Here is a 21,591-nt window from a genome sequence, read left to right as displayed (position 1 = left end):
CACACACACACACACACACACACACTTCATTTCAGGAGATATTTGTTTAATACTGGCTGTTGACTGTAATAAAAGATGTTAATTACTTCTTTCCAGGAGAAAGACAAACTCTGCAGGTTGTATCTGAAACACACACACACATGGCTGGTAGTTTCCCCAAGCTGAAAATATAGACTAAGAAGCATAGCTGGAGTCAATACCTCCTGGAATAATAATGTTAAAGTCATATTCACATGGATATACCCACATAATGAGAAACTCCCATTAAATTATGTGCACCCACTATAAATTTTACAGGGTCAAAATGCTCTTCATCTGGGAATAAAATACATGGTGAATTCTGGCTAGGGAGCACTGCCCGTCCTGCCTCAAATGGCCACCCATCTCTGCCCTGTTCAGTCCATTAACAGTCTGCCATGTTATACTGGCCTCTCTGTGTATTTATGCAGGCACAAGAGTAAATCACCCAAGCCCCAGTTCTGTTGCTGGGCAGGAGATAAGCATGATTTTATTACCCTTCCCACTTTTATTGCCGGCTTCTTGATTACAAAAGTAAGTTTGTTTTTCAGCTTACTAAGCAGGTGAATGCTTATATTACAGGCTGCAACAAACACCTGGCAACTTTATTGATAAATGTCAGACATGCACTTTTGAAAGAGGCAAAGAGGCCCCCTCCCATATTGAGCCTTTGGGTACTTAGGGTCATTCAGATCTAAATAAAACCAGTTATCTCTGGTGGTCACTACTAGCCATTGTTTGGCTCTAAATACCATTTCTCTAACAGACTGGCTCTCTTTGAAGACTTTGTCATGCAAACCCAAGCTATTGCTTGTGGTTTATTTTACTAACAGATGCACATCTCCCCCAATGTTTAACAAACAAAAAGGTACACAGGTTTTTGCACCCATGTTTTCAGTATGAGCATTATTCGTTCCTAAATTACAATAAATATCTAAAAGTCAGTACTGTATTACTGAAGTGGTGAAACTGCATTTTAAAAGAACATAAATAGTACACCTGCAATAAGGAAGAGAAGCTCAAAATTAGAGACATATTTGGTATGTGGCACCAATTCCTAAATAAAATGGAAAGTAGGTAGTGTACCTATAACATATTTAATAAGCACAATAAACAGCGGCGCTGGGAGATTGCTTTACAGGATACCTCACTGCACTACAGACATCTTGGAAGACAAAGAACAAATATGTAAACACAATTTAAAAGCAAATAAAACCCCACCTTGCATTCCTCAGGCTGCCTAATTTTCAGAAAAGATTAAGAGGCACTATCCAGACAAAGTCACATTTTTAAGTCCTTTTGATTTCAGTAAGGCAGGACGAATCACATTGAAATTGAGACTTTGCCGACAGAAAGTGATCCATCTGGCCCTTTATGAGTAATTTCAATCACTATCTTCTGACTTATTTCTCCGCTAAACTGCACCGGATGTTTGGCTGATGGAGATAGAAACTACTGGGTTGATACTGTGGGCCATCTGTAGCTTCTCAAGTGGAAAATATGGCAACAGTGCACACCCTTACTGTCAGCTGTGCCTCTCATTTGTCATACTGTAAATTCCCATGTATGTCATCATCCGGCCAAATTTGCCTGAACACGTTTATTCCTAATCTCTACCATCTGAACCATTGCTGGAATCCTTTGCCTTCTTCAGTACAAGTACATTCCTGCAGCATAATCCTATGAATACATTCCGTTTCAGTAAAAACCAGTTTGCCCATTATGTTAAGCGATAGATGTGATCATTTGCATTCAGGAAAATGGAGTACTGCACCATACAATGTCCTCTGATATATAAACTGCTTGGAGCATGTCATCATCTGCCTAACTCTGGAGAGACATCTAAAAGAAGTTCTCTAATTATATCCTCAGGTTATGAACTGGTTCATGTAGGAGTAAAGGATTGATTGGTCTATGCCAGTAGTTCCCAACCTTGGCTAACCCAGGTGTTCTTGGACTGCAGTTCCCAAAAGCCTTCACCACTGGCTGTGCTGGCCGGGATTTCTGGGAGTTGCAGTCCAAATAACACCTGGGTTACCCATGATTGGGGACCACTGGTCTAAGGTTTATACAGTAAGCAATAGCAGATGGTGATAACTTTTACAGCCCTGTTGATGAGCTCTTGGACTTACATTTAAGAACTGACTGGCAGACAGCATATAAATTGTGCAAATATGGCAGAGCACTAAGTAATAAAGTTTCTTTAAAATGGGCTATCACATCCTTTAGAATAATGCACAAACAAACCTTGCATATTCTACCCTTCATGGAAGAGACTTGTACCATAGTTAGTGGAAGCAGCTGACATAATGTTAGTCACTGTTACAAAGTTTTCTTTCATCTGAGCAAACTAAATTACAGCACCAGCCAAGACATTTTATTGGTAAGAGTTTAAAGATTAAACTGCTTCTCCCATGTGTATTAGACACTTGTAAATCTACAGTACTGATCCCCCAAAGGAGAAAAAGGAATCTGATTAAACTGGACAGGAATGATATTGTTGTTTAGTCATTAAGTCGTGTCTGACTCTTCATGACCCCATGGACCAGAGCACGCCAGGCCCTCCTGGTCTTCCACTGCCTCCCGGAGTTGGGTCAAATTCATGTTGGTCACTTCAGTGACACTGTCCAAACATCTCATCCTCTGTCGTCCCCTTCTCCTCTTGCCTTCACACTTTCCCAACATCAGGGTCTTTTCAAGGGAGTCTTCAACCTGACAGCCCAATATAACTGCCCACTAGGAAACAACCTACCATAGAACAAGGATGCACACACAAGGATCAGGTCCTGCAAGGAATTCAGATGCAACTCTGTCTCTCTATGTGTGTTACAGGATCTGATAGTGTCACTTGCCATATCAGAGAGTCATTCATTCATTCATTTGTCTTCCAGTTTGAGAGGTGCTCCCTTTTGCCAGCTGTGTCCTTCCACATTCTATATGCCGCAAACAGGCCAGTCTCTATGCAGATACATTACATGCACAAATCTGGCATCAGAAATAGCTATACACCAGGGGCGGGCAATTAATTTCTATAGGGGGGGCAGATGAAAAATCTGAACTGTGTTCAGGGGCCCAAACAACTTTACTTAAAAATAAAATGAAGCAGTGATGTTAGGATTGTTTTTATTTTAAACTTGTTAACCTTCACAAATACTAAAGAGGTTTTTTTGCAATATGTTAAAGATAAGCAACTGATCAACTTTAGACAAAAAGCTATAAATGGTTTTGACGTTCAACTTGTTCAGTGAGAGAAATCCAGTCTGTCTTGGGCTTGAACAAGTGCTTGGACACCGTACTGGAGCGATGACGGCGGGCCAGACAGGAGTGGCTCACGGGCCATATGTGGCCCTCGGGCCGCACTTTGCCCAGATCTGCTATACACAGAAACAGAGGGAGAAGACATCATTGTGGATAGTTTTTCCCTACTCTTAAAAAGTAGTCACTGGGGAGCAACAAAAGGGGGAGGGGAAGCCATGTGGTCCTTGCCTTTGGACTGTTGAGGTAAGAAACTTCAACTGGAAATAACAATGAGACTGCTGAGTTGCAATTAATTAGAAAGTTTCCGTCCGTCACCAGAAGCATGAATCCTACCATATTATATATGTTAATCCGCTTGTAGTATGTAATGTGTTTAATAATGGCCCATGTGGAAATAAATGGTGTTAGTCTCTGAGATGCCACACAGCTCCCTGCAATTTTATGGCGCTCTTAAGAGTTACAAAAGTGGAAAAGAAGCTGCCTCAAAGAGCTTACAGTGTAAAGTTTGAGGGCAAAGGAGAGGGCAAAAGGAATGAGAGGACAAAGAAAAGGAAAGAAAGGATGGCTCTTCTACCCAGTTTGCCTCACCATCAATGAAAGCAGTAACTCAGTACAAAGTCAGTTTTATTATACACTAGCTCCAGCTGTTGTACAATTAAGATGATAATGAGAGATTGCCCAGTTATTCCCAAGCACACCCCAAAATGAATGGTGTGGACTTCTTCTTTCTATTTGGCAACCTTTTTACGCTTATTATTATGGCTATGAAGCACTGATGATGTAGTTCTGCCTCTCAGGGTGCAACTATACTGGAAAGTCAAATCTGGGTGATTTGATTCGCAGCCTATATTACCTTTGAGATCACAGTCCGTGCTCCCACAGGGGCTGCTGATCGATTTGGGAGTTCACCATTCATACTGGATCCAATGTGATTCACATCCCAGCCCGCAGCCTTCCCCCTTCTTTCCCACCTTCCTCTGGTCCTCCCTCTGCCAATCCTTCCTTCCTTCTCTGGTCCTGTCTCTGCTGATCTTTTTATAGAAGCATAAATGTGGGAAATAATAATAATAAGCACCAAGCATAAGGTGACAGGGTGATTTAGCACTGATCTCATATATGTAAGCATTTTTCTTTTAAAGGAAGACATTTGGGGGGAAGTGAAAGATTGTGAGGCCATGTTCCCCCAGTCCTGAACATCATGCCTCAGCTGCCTACATCTCCGAAACAACACTCACAGATATGCCCCCCTCTTTACAAAAAAAAAAAATGGAGTATTGTAGCTATAAAGAGTGTATGTTGTAGGACAGTGGTCCCCAACCTTGGGCCTCCAGATGGTTTTGGACTACAACTCCCAGAATCCTTCACCACCAACTCTGCTGGCCAGGATTTCTGGGAGTTGAAGTCCAAGAACATCTGGAGGCCCAAGGTTGGGGATCACTGTTGTAGGACTTGCAAACACCATCTATCTGTCATGTTACCAGTCTGCAACATTTAACCTATTTCAATACATTTTCAATTCTCTCCTATGGCTTGACTGTCATAAAAGGAATTCCTTTGCAAGGCAGTGTTTATATACAATGGCTTTGCTCCCAGGTTTAGCTGGAGTGCTTGCAGCTACTCTTAATAAACTGCTATTGAAACATAATTTTAATTAACTCAAGAGTAAGCTCTCCCATTGATTTAAATGAGGCTAAATTTCAACGCACTCAGTCTGAGATTGAGAATGACTATATGGTGAATTCTTTCACCTCCTATTAATGTTCCTGTATAGGCTATTATGCAGTCTATAATTTGCCTTCATGGTTGTAAGAACATAAGAACCATGTTATGTGAAAGCTCCAGTTTATCCTGTCATCTTAATTCTCACAATATCCATCCAGATGCTTCAGCAATGATAATTATTCTGAACCCAGTAACCTTCCAGGAAAAAAGTGACCTTATATGATTTTACACATGTTATTCAAGCATATGGAAGATTCCGCATTCTCTAGCAGTGAACAAAAAGAATTCTTTATGTTTACTCTGGATTAATGATGATGTGAGGGATGGAGAATTTTGGATTGTTCCCCACAGTAAGATTATAGCTTAGCTTTTGCCACCACAAGCTTCAACAGACCACTGAAATCTGTCTTTTCTCCAGCTTCTTGTACTATTGGGGGCTTGGAACCCATGACATTCTTAAGACTTTTTATCAACTCCTCTGTCTCTCAGATCTGAGATTATGTACTTTTAAAGGAATGTTATTTGCTTAACCAATAGGGACGTGGTGGCGCTGTGGGCTAAACCGCAGAAGCCTGTGCTGCAGGGGCAGAAGACCAAGCAGTCATAAGATCGAATCCACGCGACGGAGTGAGCGCCCGTCACTTGTCCCAGCTCCCGCCAACCTAGCGGTTCGAAAGCATGCAAATGCAAGTAGATAAATAGGGACCACCTCGGTGGGAAGGTAAAAGCATTCCGTGTCTAAGTCCCACTGACCATGTGACCACGGAAGATTGTCTTCGGACAAAACGCTGGCTCTATGGCTTGGAAACGGGGATGAGCACCGCCCCCTAGAGTCGAACACAACTGGACAAAAATTGTCAAGGGGAACCTTTACCTTTACCTTATTTGCTTAACCTAACCAAATTTGCTTGAAGCATAACATTAAGGAGCTTCCTCACTATCTCCTTTGATGGTCTGTCCTCCTGTTCTAACCTTGTGATGGTAAACCTTCTATTAAGCACAAGCACTTTCCTGTCCTCTAGATGGTGTTGGGCTATAAGAGCCATCATCAACCTAGTAAAAGTGGCCATGGGTAAGTGATTATGAGAATTGAAATTCAACATCTGGAGGGCTATCATTTGCCCAGCCCTGCTCTGTATATCACTCAGGAACATTGTTTTTCAGAGAGAGAATAAGTAAACTACTGCTGAGGAACGGATTTTAAGAGGAGAATTGTTCATCTTTTTCAAAATGTGTTTTTAACTGTTTTAGCAGGGTTTTACTTTGTGCTTTTAAATAATAAATACATCTATTTTTAATAAAGTATTTTTTTTAATGTTGTAATTGTCTTTACATCCTTTGTAAGCTCTCTTGAGTCCCTCTACATCAGTGCTTCCCAACATTGCGTCCTCAAATATTATTGGGACTAAAAACCCCAGAAACCTTCCACACTAGGTGTTCTGGCTTATGGTTCAAGAATATCTAGAATTGTGGTTCAAGAACATCTAGAATTGTGGTTCAAGAAGATCTAGAGACCCAGGGTTGGGAACCACTGCTCTACACGGAGAAAGATGTGATAGAAATAAAGTCAAGTAAAATAAAATAAAATAAATATACTGAGAAGACTACTGGATAATATTCTAGTTGGCATACTTTCCTATGTTCCAGTACATTCTATTTATACGTTTGGCCGGAGATCCAGAAAACCTTTTTTTTTACAGCACAGTCCTATACATATTTGCTCAGAAGTACTACTGTGACAAAAGCTTCCCCGTGAAAATTTCAACCATTCTCATTCAATTTGATAGAAAACAAATCTGTGTTCAAAAGAAGAGAGATTCTCATGGCATAGGTTCTTCAGGATTCTTATACTTTCCTATTTCTGAGATAGCTGAGGTGAGTGTGTGCATGTCTTATCTTTCATTGTCATCTCTGTGGCAGCAAGCAGCACCCCATCTCACAGATTTCTCACATGTCAGTTAAAGCCCAGAGGAAAATGTTGTAAGGTAACACCTCCCACAGGGCTCTTTTCATATTAGGAAGTGTGGGCAGCTGGGGGAAGCTGCTGAGTGATGGAACAGAGATGTGAGGTAGAAATGGAAAACAAATGCAGCCCCTTGGTCCCTTGCAGGATGTGCTAACATATAACTATAACAAATTGTAAAGTACCCAGAGAATGAGGCTGAAATGCTGAAGGTTCCTTTGTAGAAAAATGACACTTTTAGTAAATTAAAGGACAGATTATGGTATATCACTGGCTAGAATTAAGCTTAATATTGGTCTCAGCCTTTTTTACTACAGGATTGTATTATACACAACTGCAGAATAAATAAAATGTATCTACAGTGGTTTAGGTATCTGACTGCAGAGCTAGAGGTTGGGAATTTGATTTCCCGCTGTGCCTCCTGAGAGAAGAGCCAGCCTGTGTGACCTTGGGAAAGCTGCACAGTCCCGGGGTGCCCCCAGAAGAAAAGCATGGCAAACCACTTCTGTGTATTCTCTCCTTTGAAAATCCTGAAAAGAGCTAGCATAAATTGGAATCGACTTGATGGCGCATGATTATTATTAAAGTTATGCTTTTAAAATGTAGTATTTGGAAGGTCTGGAGAAGATGCTGGATTCTGAAAACTGACAGCAAGTGGTGAGGCAACGTTTCTCAGACTTTTTTCTGAGAAACATACTTTGACTTGTCCTTTTTCTCACTCAAACAGCTGCTTTGCAGAATTATTTTTTAAATTTCTCAGTCAAATGCAATTATGACTGCCCCTTGGTCACCACCATGACAGTGTCCAAGAGGCGTCGGTGAAATGCAGCAACACTGAATTTGACCAGTGGAGCAGGGTGATAGCCAAATAACCAGAAGGGACTGGACATCTCTTGATCTCTCTCAGTCTTCTCTTAAGTGCTTTCTTCATTCGTCATTTTTCTATTCTTCAAGCTGCATTATTTCTTTGTTCTCCTTTTCTCTGAAGTCCAGGCCATGAGGTTTCCTCTCTGTGATGACACTAAATCACTGGTTCCCAACCTTGGATAAACCATGTGTTGGACTGCAACTCCCAGAAATCCTGACCAGCATGGCTGGTGGTGAAGGCTTCTAGGAACTGAAGTCCAAGAACACCTGAATTACCCAAGGTTTGGAACCACCACTCTAGATCATCTACATTCAAGGCTAGGTCTATCCTATTCTATCATGAATACACTCCTTGGCAGAATACATTTAAGGAGTCTTTCACACCACCACCACTTTTGTCTTACCATAAACTTCCTGTTTACTCCTAACAACGTCGCCATAATTTCATTATACTAACCTGTTGCATTCTAAAGATGTAATTACCACAGATTCATACAAAAGTGACATTTGGTAGAAGGAACTGTAAAAGAAGCAAAACGGTGCCACAAGCTGCCAACACCATTGCTATTGTTGTCACTTGCAATGGCAGAGGAAAAATAGCAAAAAAAATTCTTTGGGACAAAAGAATGAAGCTATCCTGCAACAATTGCTAATGTTTATTGAAAAGAAGTAACACGTAATAGTTCCTCACTGTCCAAAAACAAACACCTAAGAGTGAGGATAGATCTGCAATGCAAGTATCAGAAATATGTAGATGGGAGAGAAATGGACACAAGAGCTTACCTGCAGCAATTCTCAGCCAAAGGAATGTTCTATAAAACATTCAGCTGATTCTTTGGAACACTTATGCCTAAGTTCATGGAGGTCAGCAAGGAAATTTTCCTGTTGCACAACCCTGTTGCACTTTCGGGTTTTCAAACATTGTGACATTTTATGTGTATAAGCATGTAGAGTGGGAGGCTTGCGATTCAAAGTGTTGCTTTGGCCGCATGCCTGTTGATTTGATACATTATGACATCCAATCTGATGATCTGTCAAATAAAGGTTTAGGATGGAATATGATGACTGATGTCCTTGTGCAGTTATAATCTGTTATAACCAAGTCATCATTTAGGCACTATAAGGTGGATCTTGTTTTTGCTGGGAACAATAACAAAGAGATACAGCATGGTAGAGAGAGGAGAATGGATAATTCTATGTTATCTCCAAACTATTCTGTCATTATGAAGCTATACTCACTGACACAAATCCACACTCCTCAAGTATGTGACAGTAACCCATTCTTATTGGTATAGATCAGTGGTTCTTAACCTTTGTTACTCGGATGTTTTTGAACTGCAACTCCCAGAAACCCCAGCCAGCACAGTTGGTGGTGAAGGCTTCTGGGAGTTGCAGTCCAAAACTCCTGAGTAACCCAAGGTTAAGAACCAGTGGTATAGAGAACCATGCTAGGATGATCTTGGCATACTTAAGTGACACAGTGACTACACTGGTACAAGTCATTCTGTGCTGATCCACCTATTCCTGTGTCCACCAGCTTTTTTATATGACATACTGTACATGAAATCCAAGGAATGACTCACTACAAATATAACTACAGTATCTGAGCAGCTCTCTTTTATCACCATTACCTTTCCAGAGAATTTTAGCTTTGCTTATTGAGTAGGATATAATACTTTGTTGAGGGGGGTGGCAGCCTGATCTCACATGACATCAAGGCCATAGGTCTTCTCTTCTCCTTTCCAAACATATTATAAATCCTGGTTGTCACATCAGCTGAGACAATCTGGCTACAAATTCAAAACTCCATCCACTGTTTATCTATTTAGAGCTGGGAAAATTACAGGTGGGAAAACATCTGAAATAGAGCTGTAAAAATTGTAGTTTCAGGGGACCATTCCCAAACTTCCCGATGTAGCCTAATCAATGGCCATACTGACTACCAAATTCTGGAAGTTTTTATCCCTAAAATACAAAATGGAATACCTCTAATTGGAAAATAGGACTCCTAACTTACACATTATCAAAAGAAAACATGAGCATACCCCAAAAAGAGAACAAAAGAGGACACTGGTTTGCATGTGACTGCATATATTTATTTATTGCAGATGATTCTTAGATTTTAAACATAATGACCATATATCTCACGCAGTTGGGCAGGACTGTAACCAGCTGACCCGGGTGCTTGTTGAGTCTGCTGGCAAGATGATAATTATGTATGGCTCTCAGGCTTGGACTGGAGATTCCTTCAAGCAAAGGATGCCTTCAAAAAGAGGATTTTCCACTGGTAGTCCTACAAACAGAGGAGTTTCTTTATAAAAGAAGACACACGGCCACATGATTTGTCAGTATAGGTATATGAGAATGAACCTTCAAAATCAGATATGGCTATCTTTAGCTCTTACCCATTTCAGATTGTTGTCATGACAAATGAACAGGTCAATCTATCTGTCATTTGGACAGCACCCACAGTACAAACCTCTTTCTTTCTTTCTTTCTTTCTTTCTTTCTTTCTTTCTTTCTTTCTTTCTTTCTTTCTTTCTTTCTTTCTTTCTTTCTTTCTTTCTTTCTAAGCAAATGAATGTCTAAGATATCTTGATCTAATCTCCTGCTTCTGAGCCAGCTCTAGCTCTTTTGAGAACAAAGCAAAACAGGTGGAAAATTACATCTGGCTGCAAGCCTGAGATTCTTAGACAATATCTTTGATTTCTCAATAATCATATGGGAAAAGTTTGTATAGCACAACTCCTGCCAGTGCCGGTTCTACAGAAGGAGTGTCCTCAGTAAAATGCTGAACAAAGAACTGGGTAAATACAACCTAGGAAAGTCATTAGGCAAATTACATTCCCTGACACCAAGCACATTCCTGTCCTGAAACTCTATACATGATATACTCTGGCTTTGTCTAAGCTGCCAAGAGTTACCCTTACGCTGGGATACATGCTACAGTAAAGCAGAAATAGAAAGAAAGGTCAACAGTGGTCCAGATCACTTAAGACTCAATAGACAAAAAACAGCAGTAAAGTGCAATGGCTAAAGCACTGGGATTTTAGTTGGGACAAGCACGGTGTGGTCCTAGAAGCAGATACAGCATCTCAAGGCTTTTTTTTTTGTTTCTGGTTTTTTTGTTGTTTTTTTTATTTTATTTTTTTGCAACCACCTGCCTTACACAAGGAATCTCTTTTCTAGCAAAGAAAAGTGCAAGCCATTCCAGGAGGCTTTACCTTCAATCAATCCATCAGGTTGACTGTGAGTCAATTTTTATTATGATAACAGAGCAGCCACATGCAATTATTAACACATTAAGAATACTGAAAAGACAGAAAATTCTATAACAGTAACAGCTTTGAGATTTCATTACACAGTGACTGTCTAAGTTCAAATGATTGCTGAAAAAAAATTAATTAGCCACTTTCTTGTGGAGTACACAGAACAGAATTTTGCCACTTTGAAGTTTGTTTTACTAGTACAATCTCAGTGGTGCAGATAGGTGGCAAATTGTTAGGTCTGCCTGGGAAATTTGTTAGAATTGGGGTGACAGATACTGAACGGTCATCCTGACAGCATGACCTATTGTTTCAGCCAGGAAAGCAGAAAAATGGTGCTCATTCAAGCCAAGTCTAAGTTCTCACTAGAGAAAAGAATAGTACACTGAAGCTATCCTACCGAGCACATATAATGAAATACAGAACTGACCAGAAAACACAATATTGCTGGGGAAACAGGAGTGGGCAGTAGAAGAACCTAACATGAGACACATTGTCTCAAAAAAGGAAGCTAAAGCTGTTAGCTTGTAAGACCTGAGCAGAACTTATTAGATAAGACAATATTGCCAGGAAAGGAGGAACCATAGGAAAAAAGAACAATGTAACATGAGATGCTGAGATTAACATGAGATTGCAACTTGCCATTTTTCTAGGGAACTCATTCTGGTTTTCATGGAATAACTTCATTTCACCTTCAAACAGAGCCATTAATATTATGACATTTTGGAGATCATTAACTCATATAGTCACCACACATCAGAAGTGACTTGATAGGAGATACTGTAATATCTTTGGAGGTTTTTTTTCTAAATTACCAGACACTTGTATAGTGACAAGATGGGTGGAATGGTATAGGCAACAAAGTTCTGCTACCATTGAATAAGACCATCCCCATCCACAAAGCAAAAAACAGTAATTCCACAGTTTAAAGAAATTAGCATTTGAATATTTCGTCTTGATTCTTTTTCAAAGAATCATATTCAAACTATATATATAGTTATAGTTATAGTTATAGTTATAGTTATAGTTATAGTTATAGTTATATAACTATATATATATATAGTTTGAATATGATTCTTTGAAAAAGAATCAAGACGAAATATTCAAATGCTAATTTCTACAACCAGACATAGAATCCCTTTGCCAACACAAATTGTTGTTTAGGCAGGAAGGAGTTAAAAAGTTCTCCTGACAGTCAGCTAACTGGGTCCTAAATTTTTAATGAATTATGTCAAAAGTTCAGATTGCCCCAGACTATGAGCTGATTTTCCCTTTGAAGACGTGTGTCAGTAGCCTGGTTTCAGAAGTCCTGAGAGAATGTTTACCAAAAGCACTCAGGTTGAGACAAACACAACTGGAGTTTCCTCAGATTTTACATACTCAAGAAGTTCCACCAAGGAAGGCTAAAATGGCTGAAAGTGGCTGAAATATTTTGCTGCTGGACCCTCTAGGGCTGAACTTTTCCCCTTCCTCTCTAGAACAGACTACTGTATACTCTTTAAAGATTAATGTTTAATATTCTGTCTTTTCTTTCTTTTCTTTTTTGCTGCCATACTGTTGTTGCCCAGGCCTGTTTATTGACTGTACTTTGGTCCCTGAAAGTTTCATATACAAGTTTGACCACCATCCCTGATAACCAGAATGTCAGGCAAAAAATCAAGCAAATAAAATAATAGTCGGGAAACACACCCTACATTCTTTATGTGTGATGTCATTGTAATAACTTTACTGCTATAAATATCTTTAGGATCAGATGCTGGAATCAGCTTACTTATTAGCAGTCCATCTCTTGTGTTTGCAAAACTTGCCATTTTTCTAAGGAACTCCATCTGGCTTTCATTGAATAACTTCATTTCATCTTCAATCCTCTAAGAATTATTCTGAAATATAGTGACATGCCCAAACTACACTATAAGCTGCTTGTCTGAGGAGGTATACACACTCAGGGATCTTTCTGACAGAGCATTTATTATTCTTAAAGTACCACTTGTATATTCTGCTCTGTAATCAGTATTTTTTTCCCACCATCCCTATAAAGTTCCCCTTACATCACGTCATATCCTGCTTGTCTATCTGCCTTTCTATTCATTTCTGTTCCTCCTGAAAGTGTGATTTATTTTAAGTATCACATTGTACTGAGGGTGGCATTTAGCATTTTCCTTTTGCACTGAATGGCTGCAGTGAATACACACTTTCAATTAGTATTCAATTAGCACTTTAAAAAGTGATTTTTGTTTCAGAAATAAAAAAAAACTGATTTCCTCCCACAAAAGCCCTAAGGCTCCCTTGGGATTCCTTTCATTGTGGGGAACCTTTTGGGGGGGGATTGGGATAGGAGGGAAGTCTTTAACATCCAAAATTTGTAATCACCAGGATGATTTTACTAGCAGAGGCAACTTTCAGAAGTTACAGACTTCTTCCCCTGTCCTTCAATTTTGTTGTACTTTTGCAGATGTCAGGATTTCCCTGAACCTGCTGAGACCTCCCTTTCATGCACAGATATAACTATTTTGGCTATAAAAGGAGCTACACATCGAGAATGAGTTCACTATTGATAATAGTAATGTAATTATACCAGATTGACCTGTATATAGTGTCCATCTCATATGTACTTTACTCAGTTCTGATTATGATGTGCTGTAAATGACTAACAACAATATAATCTTATTTTGCTGCATGTTTTTCTTGATTCTTTCGATGACATGTATCTCACTACTACATCATGTTTTTTGGAGTATGAATCAGACAGAAATAGGACACATTGTTCATGTACTGTATATCTGTACCATCACATTCTATACATTTCAGAACTATCTTGCAAACTAAAAGAAGGAATGGCAAACTTATGAAATGCATACTATCTGCCTTTTTAGGATGTGCATCACCTTACTGCTCTTCAAGAGAAAATGCAATTTATCTATTTCTTAAAGTAAAACTATATAGGAGGGAACCCCCAGTTTGCCTCAAAGTTTTTACAACTGGGTCCCTGCTGATTTTTACTGGTGAAATCTTTGTAGTCGTCTACTAATATGATCAATTATCCTGTAGGAAGAATCCACGCTGCACTTTCCAATCAGCTTCATCTCTGTCCGGAGCACATACATCCCCACCTTAATGATGATGCCCTCTTCCCTTCTAATCCAACCCTTCCCTTTGTCCTCTTGTTTTACTTAAGAAAATGTGAGTGACCTACCACTTACCTGATACAGTGTTATATTCAGTTTGTAAACAACCCAGAGTAGTATTTCCACTAAAGGAGTGATATATAAATCAAATAAATACATTTGGCAAGCATAATTTTAAAAAAAGAAAAATTGTTCAAAGGATAGGAGATAGCAGGTTCTCAGCTGAAGTGAATTATCCTGCTGTAATACCACACCCCAGTGAAGAAATCCGCGTCGCCGTAGACATGCCGGTGACTGCCCCTTTGGACCAAGGTAAGTGATCACACAGGCTAGAAAGTGGAGAAAAGTGATGGCAGGTGAATCAGTACAAATTGAAACACCCATTACTGGCCAAACAAATCTGAATGAAATGTCCACAGAAAAAGTCTGGGCTTCTTTCCCTGTATTTAGATTTACACCATGTAGTCACTGATCAAAATCCTTTGATTTTAACTGCAAATTCTGACAGAAACTGTGGGGTAACTTGTGATGTAATCACATTCTTAGACATTTTCTCCTGTACCTCCTCCCTTTTTTGGCCCAAGAGAAATAGTCACTGAGTATATGAAGCTAAATGCCTGTCTTCTATGGTTGAAGGGTTCTAAAGAACTCTGTACTCATCTTTCCACAACACGTTGGCTTGAGAGCAAATCCATTTCCTTACTCAGTTGTGGCTTCTCCAGCCTGACATCCTCTTTTTGCTTTGAGTTACCATTCCCATCCTCTTGGCAAGTCTACATCCATGTTGGCAAGAGATGGTAGGAATTCAGACTGACTGTATAGTACATATAAAAGGATTGGAGTCAGGAGACCTGGTTCATAGATGATACACAGTCTCTTAGCCTGCCTTACCTCACAGGGTTGTTGTGAGGATAAAGTGAAGAGGAGAAGAATCATATACTCTGCCCTGAGCTCATGAGAGGAAAAGTAAGCATTAAATGACACAAATAAATTACAGTGGTGCCTCACTAGACGATGATAATCTGTTCCACTGAAATCTCTGTCTAACGAAATCATTGTCTAGCGAAAAGCATTTTCCCATTGGAATGCATTGAAACCTGTTTAATGTGTTCCAATGGGGAAGAGTCGTCATCGTCTAGCGAAGATCGGCCATAGGAAAGCCGCTTTGCGAACCGCCGATCAGCTGTTTAAATCGCTGTCTTGTGAAGCTTAGGTCCCAAAAACATCTGTTTTGCGAGTGTGGAGGGAGCTGTCAAAATCGTCGTCTAGCGAAAATCGGTTTGCGAAGCAGGGACCAAACATTGTCCAGCAAAATTCCCCCATAGGAATCACTGTTTTGTGAATCACTATAGCGATTGCAAAAAGTCAATGTCTAGCGAAAAAACTGTCATGCGGGGTAACTGTCTAGCGAGGCACCACTGTATAATCTGAAACATTTGAAGGGTTTTAGATTAGAATGCTATCACAGTGATGTACTGTATATCCTGAAAGATAAGCTGAGACAAGTGTTGCCCAAATGGTACAAAATAATAATAATACCTCCTCCTGCACACATATGAAATGCTATATTCCCCCATCACATCATGTGCTATATGCTTTGGCCACCTTGATAGTCCAAATTTCAGCCACAATTGGGTGTTCTTGCCTTTGTCCAGAGCACCCATCCCTTCCAGGCAGCACCAGAGAGCTCTGCACATTGTCCTGCTCTCTTTGCCTCTCCTTGATCTCCTGCTATTCTTCCCTGCTGCCTGCTGTGTACATTAATGTTCCTGTGGAGCCAAGTTTGTCTTACTTTTGAAGACACTCTGGAAACAGGGACACATAGAGGTCAACATGCAACCTTCAGAGTTGTCCAGCAGTGTAAGCACACCATCCCCTCCATCTATCTGTCTGGTTATGTGCAGTGACAGAAACGTATCAAGAGAGCATCCTCTAAGACGGCAACAGTCCTCAATGTGGTACCCTCCAGATGTTTCATGCTACAACTTCCAACTTCCTCAACCAACAAGGCCAACAGTCAGGATGAGAAGGTCCTGTCTCAAACATTGGAAGAGCAGCAAATTGGGTAAGACCATCAGAGAATCAATAGCTGCACATGGTATGTACTCTTTAAAGAGGCACAGGTTGGGGGAGAAGATACATTCATACCCAAAAAAGCAAGGTGGTAAAATCCTGCTGAACCAGTTTAAAATCTGTGGGGTGGTCACTCTCTTCTAGCAGAATGCATTTAGAATAGATTGGCATCAGGTAGCAGGGTGTGGATTATCTCCATGGAAATAGTTCTTAATAGGCAGAGACACTTTCAAAGTGCCTCCTTGGTATCATATTAACATTCAGAGAGTTTCTGGTCTCTTTGCCAGGGTTGCAGGTGCAGAAACCAAGGTTGTTTTAAGTTCAAACTCAGTGTTAAGTCATTGTTTGCTTTTTATTACCATCAGTTTAAATAAAATGACCTGTACGTAAAGTAGTCCTTCTCCTCCCTTTTCCCCAAAAACAAGCAATTAGAGCTGAAACACATATTAATGGAATTCAACATTATTCCAAGTATCTTCACTTTCTACATATGTGATGACTTTTGAGGGAGGAAAGTCAAGCATCAGTTTGGTAGAATTAATACACACATGCCTGTCCCTTTTATCCCTAAAAAATGTTCTACCTCTGTGAAGATCTATAACTGGGAACATTATCAAAACAAAATGTTGCAAACAAATTCAGGACTCAGTTAGGTAACAGCCAGTGGCATGTATATCTTTCTTAAGAATACAAACTCAAAATTACTTAGTGAAAAAGAATACATATATATATCCTTAGGATAGTACAGCATGTCCTGTGGCACACTGGTTAAATGGCAGTACTGCAGTCAAGCCTCTGCTCATGACTTGAATTTGACCCCAAAGGCTTCATTCTTCCAAGTTCAGTAAAATGAGAACCCAACTAAATGGGGGACAAAGGGTTGTTGGTGTAATTATCTTGTAAACTACCTAGAGAATGCATAGGGCAGTCTAAAGTCAAATGAATGAATGAATGAATGAATGAATGAATGAATGAATGAATGAATGAATGAATGAATGAATGAATGAATGAATGAATGAATGAATGAATGAATTTTTTGGACTTTTTTGGACTACAGCTTTTCAAATCCCCCAAACAGCAAGGCCACTCACAATGATGGCTGGGGGATTCTGGGTAGCCTGAGAGTCTGGTCTAGCATCCTAACTCCTGCAGTGGCCAACCAAATGCTTATGAAACCTGCACTCAGGACATGAGGATACCTCTCCTCTCCTCTGATCACATACAATGTTGCCATAATACCCAGTAGTTATTGGCTGAAATTCTCTTGCTTCGTGTAAGCCAAATTCCTTCCCAGTAAGAAAAGCATCCCCACTGCGATATTTGGGGTGCATATATATCAAGCCAGCATGGGTGCACACCCTTGAGAATTGCAGCTGGGACAGACTGACATTTATAATCTAGTCTACACTAAGCAATAGGATTTTGACCTTTGTTTTCTTATATCAGTGGTTCCCAGTCTTAGGTCCCCAGACTTTCTTGGACTGCAACTCCCAGAAGTCCTTACCAGCAGAGCTAGTGGTGAAAGCTTCTTAAAGTTGAAATCCTGGAATGTCTGGGATTGAAGGTCAGGAACCACTACCTTATATATTTGCCTTTTTTTTCCTGAGTAGCCAGACACTGGGTCAATGTTTTCATTTATTTATTGACCAAATTTGAAGTAGCAGGGCTCTCATACCACTTCTTCAGCAAGTCTTATCTTTCTTGATGTCTGATCATCTTTGATTTAAAGAAAGACACTGTCCCTATGCTCCTTTCCCTGTCTTTCTCATATTTACCCATGTATAATTGCAATCCATTTATTATTCCCATTTCATTAGATTTATGTTATGGCTACTATGGCTGAAAACCTATTGCTTAGCATAAAAAAATTGGAGTAGAGGAGGCCCATTGATTTGGTCAGAATTTGGTGGATCAGCTCTTCCATACGTTCCAGTGATTTAAATGGGCCTACTCTAGTTGCACCTTTGTATGCTGAACTAAATTGTAGCTAGCGTAAGCCCATTTGAATCAATGAAACATATACTATAGAAGAGCTGACTCAACAAATCCTCATTGACTTAATGGGTCTACTCTAGTGTGACTCTCTGTGCTAGGCCAGTGGTTCTTAACCTTGGGTTACTCAAGTGTTTTTGGACTGCAACTCCCAGAAGCCTTCAGCACCAGCTGTGCTGGCTGGGGATTCTGGGAGTTGTGGTTCAAAAACACCTGAGTAAACCAAGGTTAAGAACTACTGTGTTAGGCAACAGGATTTCAGCCTGTATTTTTGTACTCCAGAGGGAAACATTTTCTCTGGCAACACAACCCTATAGGTCAACTCATTTGGCAATGCTGGACTACTGGCTTCATAATTCTGCCTTAGTGACTTTCCTAATAGATACCATAATTGTAGTGAACCTTTTTTTTCCCTTGGAAGATTGCCAATGACCTTTCCTGTGTAATCAAATAGAGCAGGCAGGCGTGGGATCTTGGCAATGCCTGTTTAAGCTTTGTGTTGCCTCCATACTCTGGAGGGCCATGCCAAATATCACGGGGTGACTGGGCAGACAGAGAATAGAGCTGCCAGAGCCAGCCCGGCAGGGCAAGATGACCAGTTCATCTTTGTAACACGCTGGAAAAGTTAACCTTTGTGCTTCCTTAGTCCTTCTTAATCAGTTTATTAAAGAAGTACAGAATTATATCAATGCAGAAACAAAGGGAGCACAATGAATAAACTATAAGAAGCATGGAAAATAATGGGTTTGTCCTCCAATAATATGAAGGTTCTCTTCTCTCAATTCTTTGCCCTGGAAGGGTTTTGATACCTGAATGGTATGACCTCTGCTTTGCTTTCCCTAGGCTTGGACGGCAGTATAATTATCCCAGGTGATGGAGACAGCAAGTCTGGGCGTCCCCTTTCCTTTTGTACAGCTCTTCAGTAATGCAAAAACGGATCAATAAGTTGTTTTATTTTCCTGTCATGCAAATGAGATTACTTTAATTAAAGTCACAATGGCAATGTTTGCAGGGTAACAGATGCAACTCCTCTCTTTAAGAAAAGGGCAAAAACACCTCCTGGCTTCTTCTGACAGGAGCAGGTATGTGGGGACCAGTGCAAAGGAGAACTTTCAGTCTCCTATTAATCCAGGTAGTGGATTTTACATAGCGACCTTGTACTCAGTCAGTGGGAAGACTGGAGATATGCTACCAAGTCAATAAATACTCTTCCTTCTGATATGCTTCTGCCCTATACATGTTGGTTCCTACCTGCCATAGTAAGTGTAGGGTAGTGATCAGAGTGCAGGATTGGGAATTAGGAGATCCAGGTTTACCTCCCCAGTGACCACAAAACTCATTGGGTGGCTTTAGGTGTTCATTCTCTCAGCCTGCCTGACGGGGTCACTGTGAAAATAAAGCAGGGAGGAAGAGATCCACTGCTGGGATGTAAATGTGACTAATAAATAATAAAACATGAACACTCCTTATTATCATAGCTCCCCTTTTAAACTTTATCATGGTTGGTGTCATCCACCTCTTTTTCTTTCAGGTCCAGTAAAATGGCTTCTCACAAATGAAGCCTATTTAAATTTCACTGGTAAATGTCCTAATCAATAATTAGTGGGTTTTGCCATGAGGCAACCTGGCTTGTTTCAGCATCCTTATCATTACAGAGCTCAGCAGATCTTCCAACACCTGCTGAGTCACAGGAACTAACTGTTGCAAGCAGGAGAGCTGGCTGAGGAGGCTGTTCTACCCTAGAAGCCTAAGGGATTATTTAGTTGCTAATAGGAAGGATTTGAGTCTCACCTTACCCCGTTCCTCTGAAACTCTTGTGCACTAGTCAGTGTTGATGCCCTGAAATGATTAAGCACAAGGAAAGGAAGCAGCCTGAGTCACAGTAGCTACACATAAATCTTCTGTAGTTGTAGCTCAGTTTACAAATAGGAGGAGATTCCTCAAATAATGGTAGACTTCTCTTCCCTGATCTGCTGTTGCAGCTTAAGGGAAAGGCAGTATACCTGAGAAACCTTGGGAATACCGCAGAAGTGACAAAGGCCCAACTACACATTACACTTAATTGGTAATCTGGAGATCTGGCATATGGGCCTTTTTAAACTTTTATTGATTACTGGTATGGACGGGGATAATCCATAGCAAGCAGATGGCTTATTTTCCCAGCTCAGCTGGAACCGAAAGGCAATCAGTCACATCTCCTATGGATTTAGAATGCTTTGGAACATGAAATGTCCAATGGACTTGAAAGATTTGGTTCCAGTATAAGACTTTCTTCCCTGCATAGTACATTCCGAAGAGGACCACATACCACCATGTCTGCCACTGAAAGTATTTATTCAGAGATCTTACCATCAACTGCATAGGGAAAGCACTGAACTTCACCCTCAGTATAAAGGCATACTAACTACAAAAAGAGAGGTTACTTACCTGTAACCTTGGTTCTTCAAGTGGTCCTCTGTGAATCCACACAATTGGGTTATTCTGTGCCTGTGCAGGACCTCTTGGAAGTTTCTGGAGCTTTAAGACATGTGATTAGTGGGATGTTCCCCCGTGGAGTGCCTGCTCTACCCTCCTGAAGTCCCCTCAGTTCCCCAAAAGTCCACCACTGTGAGAAAAATAGATATAGACGACAACGTGATGGACAGAGGGGAGGATGAGTGGGATATGTGGTCTCAAGATGGGTTAGATGGTTCCTGTAGAGAAATTGGAGGCAAGGTAGTTTCCATGGGAGCAGTTTGTGGATGGAAAGACTTCTCCCAGAAGAAGGAGCGCAAGTGCTGTAAATGGAGTTTCAAAGCAGGTTTGGTGAGTTCCTTGCACTTCTGGCAGGATTGTGTTTAGTGTTGCTCTCCAAGACAAAATAAGCAGCAGTCATGGCCATCTGAAAGCGGGATCTTATTTGTGCAAAGCACACACCGCTTAAATGGCTGGGGGGGGGCATAAAAGAGCGGGAAGAATGGGAAGAAGAATGTGGGGGAAAAGAAAGGAATGGGAAGGTGAGAGAAAATGAAGGGGAGATGTAAAATAGAATAAACTCATCAACAAAAGAAGGAAACATCAACAAAAAAGAAGGTAGGCCTGTAAAGGCATGGAAAACGATGAAATACCAAATGCATGAAAATTTGATCTAGCTCATCGAGATAGGTCCGATCTAAGTGGCAGCTAAAAGGAACTGAGGGGACTTCAGGCGGGCGGAGCATGCACTCTATGGGGGAAACGTCCCACTAATCACATGCCTTAAAGCTTTAGAAACCTCCAAGAGGTCCTGCGCAGGCACAGAATAACTCAATTGTGTGCATTCACAAAT

The 21,591-nt window shown here is 40.5% G+C and overlaps 1 long non-coding RNA gene across 1 annotated transcript; it reads right to left on the bottom strand.

Annotated features, from left to right (window-relative positions):
- Positions 1-9,902: 9,902 nt before the first annotated feature.
- LOC140706550 (uncharacterized) lies at positions 9,903-20,863 on the bottom strand. Its single transcript, XR_012086231.2, has 3 exons — positions 20,712-20,863; positions 14,295-20,123; positions 9,903-10,121 (listed from the first exon to the last, which is right to left on the bottom strand). It is a non-coding gene; the product is annotated as an uncharacterized LOC140706550 (long non-coding RNA).
- Between the last annotated feature and the right edge of the window lie 728 nt (positions 20,864-21,591).

This window comes from Pogona vitticeps, chromosome 4, assembly GCF_051106095.1.
Source record: "Pogona vitticeps strain Pit_001003342236 chromosome 4, PviZW2.1, whole genome shotgun sequence".
Lineage (NCBI taxonomy): Eukaryota > Metazoa > Chordata > Lepidosauria > Squamata > Agamidae > Pogona > Pogona vitticeps.
The sequence above is the reverse complement of the archived record's forward strand: the minus strand, read 5'-3'. Positions and strand labels throughout refer to the sequence as shown.